Here is a 4,161-nt window from a genome sequence, read left to right as displayed (position 1 = left end):
ATGTAAATAAATGAATAAAAGGTTTTAAAATACCTTTTAAAATGTAATTAACCAAATATTATCACCGAAAAACGGATTAAACCGTCATGGTATAAGGAACCAAGGGTGAAAATGTTTTATGGCTGATGTGACCATAATTAGCACATATTTAGCTCCCGAATTAGCCTTGTTCCCGTGCTTTTTAGTGCATATTTGGGTCATTTATTGTCTTTAGTGCTTTGTTTTGCATATTCTTTGAGATTTTGATCCCTTGGTAGGAAAGAAGTGCAAATCTTGCATTTTCATGGCAAAACGAGACTAAATTGATTGAATTTAATGACCAAGCATCAAGGAGAGACAAGATTAGAAGGCCTTTGTACATATGATAGTAGATGAGCAATGTTGAGAAAAGATCCTTGCATCCCCGAGGAAATCCCCAAGGATTTTATGAAGAAAAGGGAAGAAAAGAAGAAGAAATAGTGCTGAGCTACAATCCGAGGGGATTGTCCATAATCCGTCCGTCCTCCTCAAGCACAATCCGTGCGCCTTCTTCCAAAGACGCCCGGGTTAGCAGCCCCCAGAATCCGCTCGGATTCTCCTGAAGACGCCCGTCTTCCCTCGCCTAAATCCGCTCGTCCCGACTCCAATACGCACGGATTCCAGTGCAGCCAAATTTCGTCTTTTCCAAGCTATAAAGAAAGAAGCCCTTCCTTCGAAAAATACCGGCTCCTCCCTGCTCAATCTAAAAAGTGTAATTACTAGTTTAGCCTTTAGTTAACCCTAATGCATCCACCTAATTTCCACTATAAATACCCCATTAGTCTAATTAGAAGAGGATGTTCTTCTTATCAATAATTAGAGTAGTTAATATCAATAAAATCTCTCTTTATTATTGTAATCAACAATTAATCAAGTTCTAATACAAGTTTTATTTCCTTAATCTTTCTTTTGTTCATCCTTCATTTTGGGTAATTGAAGATTATTTGGGTTATTATTGGGAGATTGACAACCTCTCAATCAAGCATCAAGTACTTCTTTTATTCTTTGCTTTATTATTGGAATCATTAGTAGGTATAATTCTCTTAATATCTCTTTAATTATTGTTAATTACTTTCATTTATTCATCATGTTTCCTTTTGTTGGTATGATTGACAACCTTGCTAGCATAATCAACATGATAATTAGTGAGTAGTGACCTAGCTAGGGTTAATGGGTAATTAGGGGAAACCAACATGGGGAATGATTCATGCTTAAATTAATATGCTTTCATGGTTTATTTGCTTGCTTGTTTTGATCTCAACTCATGCACATGTTATGTTTGATGAAATGTGAGCCTATGAATCCTTGCATTTTTTACCCATCACCTATCTTTTCAATGAGACTTGTAAGATATAAACCAACTCGAGTCTCATTAGACCATGCATGTTGTTGAGTAGGGAAGACTAAGTCGACTTGTAGGTGTTGCACAATCTAATCGATTCGGCTCCGGGACCCAAAGTTTCCTAGGATTGTAAGATATAACCCAACTCAATCCATCACAACAATAATTGCTTGCTTATAATTTGAGAACATGTTTGTATGAACAATTCCCATGATTCCCCTATGACCCCATGACACCCTAGTGCTTTTTATCAATTGTTTACAACCCTTTTAATTCATCTTGCTTATTTACTTTCATTGTTATTTAGTTAGTGACCTTCTACATACATCCAAATTGTGACAACCCTAAGACACCACTAGTTTCAATAGAAATCTCATCTCAATTCCCGTCCCTTGGGATCGACCTTTACTTGCCTCTTTACTAATTTTAGAGTTGTTTGTGAAGTTATAAATTGTGTTTTGATTCGGACGTGACCCAACGACAACATCTATTAAATTGTGAACACGAAACGGACCGATCAAAAATGGCGCCGTTGCCGGGGACGGTGTTTACTTGATTTAGATTTTCTTATATTGTTATTAGTTGTGTCTTTCTTTGCCTTGGGGAAGTAAAACTCCTCAAGGTTTGTTCTAATTGTTTTCGAGTTGTTTGATATTTTGCATGTCTAGAAGGTCACAAGGTGATTTGTTACCTTTTGACCGTGAAATTGAAAGGACCTTGACAAACAATAGAAGATTTGCTAGGAGGAATTTGAGAGGTATTAGTGAGGTTGTTCAACCAACTATTGAGTTCATCAACCCTTTTGCAAGAGAAGGTGAGGAGAACCCAACACAAAATACCCCACAAAATCAACCTACAATGCCTAAATTTTCATCACATTCCGTACCCACCGAGGAGAACCTACCCAATGGTACTCCCACACCACAACATTTGACCGGAAATTTTATTGCCAAATCCGCCTTTATCCAATTAGTCGAAAGGAGCCAATTTGGGGGGATGCCTAGTGAAGACCCTCATTCTCATATGGAAACCTTTTGTGACTATTGTGATGTGATTTCTCAAACCGGTGTGACTCAAGACCAAATTCGATGGGTCTTATTTCCTTTTTCTCTAATCGGCACCGCGAAATAATGGTTGAAGGGCCTTGATAAGGCCACTCTCGGAATTGATTCTTGGAAGAAGTTGGCTCTAGCTTTCTACAAAAAGTTCTACCCACCGGAAAAGACTAACATGCTAAGAGCTCAAATTACGGGTTTTAAGCAAAGGGATGAAGAATCTTTGTATGAAGCTTGAGAGCGGTTTAAGGGAATTTGTCACTCATGTCCTCACCATGGACTTAGCGAGTGGTTCTTGGTACAACAATTTTGGAACGGTTTATATGAAGATTCAAGGAACATTCTCAACATGGGATCAAATGGAATGTTCACCGAAGTTGATGACAATCAAACATGGAACAAGATTGAGGAAATGGCGGTCCATAACTCACAATATAGTAGACCTCGCAAGGCTACTAGAGGAGGAAGGCATGAAGTGGACTCCGTTACTCAATTGAGTGCCCAACTTAGTGCTCACATTGACACAATCAATTTGAAGTTTGAACAAGCTATGGCTAGACTTGAAGAAGCCTCAAAATCACCAAAGCATCATGTTAATGCCATGACGGCATCTTCATCAATCCCAAGTGGGATATGTGAGAATTGTGGAACTTTGGGACATGACCAAGGTGAATGTAGGGGAACAAATGAACAAGTGAATGCTTTCCAAGCATACAAGAGTGGTACCCCTTATTCCAACTATTACAATGAAAACACCAAGTTTCATCCAAATCTCTCATACAAAAGCCAAAATGTTCAAAATCCTCAAACAACATACACCCCACCTCCCATGAGAAACCAAAATCAAAGACCCTTTTTCAACCAAAACCAAGGTTACCAAAATCAAAATCCATACAATCACCAAAATGACCAAGGTTTCGATGTTCAAAAAGCGGTCCTCCAAATGCAAAAGAATCAACAAGAGTTTTTCACTCAAATGCAAAAAGATAGCCAAGCAAAAGAAACCACCATCAACAACATTCTAGCTCACACCAAGATGTTGGAAACACAATTGACTCAACTAGCATCTTCAAGCTCACAAAGACAAAAGGGGCAATTACCACCTCAAAGTAATCCCCCAAGACATGAAACGGTTAGTGTCATTCACTTAAGAAGTGGTACAAGGTATGAAGCACCGAAGAAGCAAGTTGAGGATGAAGTTGTGGAAGCTAGTGATAAGGAAGAAATTGTGCAAAACTCCAAAGATGGAGAATCATCAAAAGAAGAGATTTCAAAGAAAAGTGAAGACAAGGCCAAGGAGAAGGAGCCCATTGTGATTAGACTTCCTTTTCCAAGTCGTCAAGCCAAGCCCAAATTTGATGACCAACTTGGAAAGTTTATGGAAATTGTGAAGAATTTGGAAGTCTCAATTCCTTTCACGGAATTAATCAATCACGTCCGGCCTATGCGAAATACATGAAAGATATCCTCACAAAGAAGAAGTCGATCCAGAAACTTGAGACTATCGCCTTCACTAAGGTGAGTAGTGCAATACTTCAAGGAGTTCACCTCCAAAACTCAAAGATCCAGGAAGCTTCTCAATACCGTGTACCATTGGCGACACCACGATCAACAAAGCCTTATGTGATCTAGGGGCTAGTGTGAGTGTTATGCCATACTCGGTAAGTAAAAGGTTGGGGATGGGAGAACTTAAATGCACCAATATCACACTCCAAATGGCCGATAGATCGATGAAGACACCATTAG

General features: G+C 38.9%; 1 non-coding gene across 1 annotated transcript; it reads right to left on the bottom strand.

Annotated features, from left to right (window-relative positions):
* Positions 1–2,590: 2,590 nt before the first annotated feature.
* On the bottom strand, positions 2,591–2,697 carry LOC141637068 (small nucleolar RNA R71). Its single transcript, XR_012541631.1, has one exon. It is a non-coding gene; the product is annotated as a small nucleolar RNA R71 (small nucleolar RNA).
* Between the last annotated feature and the right edge of the window lie 1,464 nt (positions 2,698–4,161).

Source organism: Silene latifolia, chromosome Y (assembly GCF_048544455.1).
Source record: "Silene latifolia isolate original U9 population chromosome Y, ASM4854445v1, whole genome shotgun sequence".
In the NCBI taxonomy this organism is placed as follows: domain Eukaryota; kingdom Viridiplantae; phylum Streptophyta; class Magnoliopsida; order Caryophyllales; family Caryophyllaceae; genus Silene; species Silene latifolia.
The sequence above is the reverse complement of the archived record's forward strand: the minus strand, read 5'-3'. Positions and strand labels throughout refer to the sequence as shown.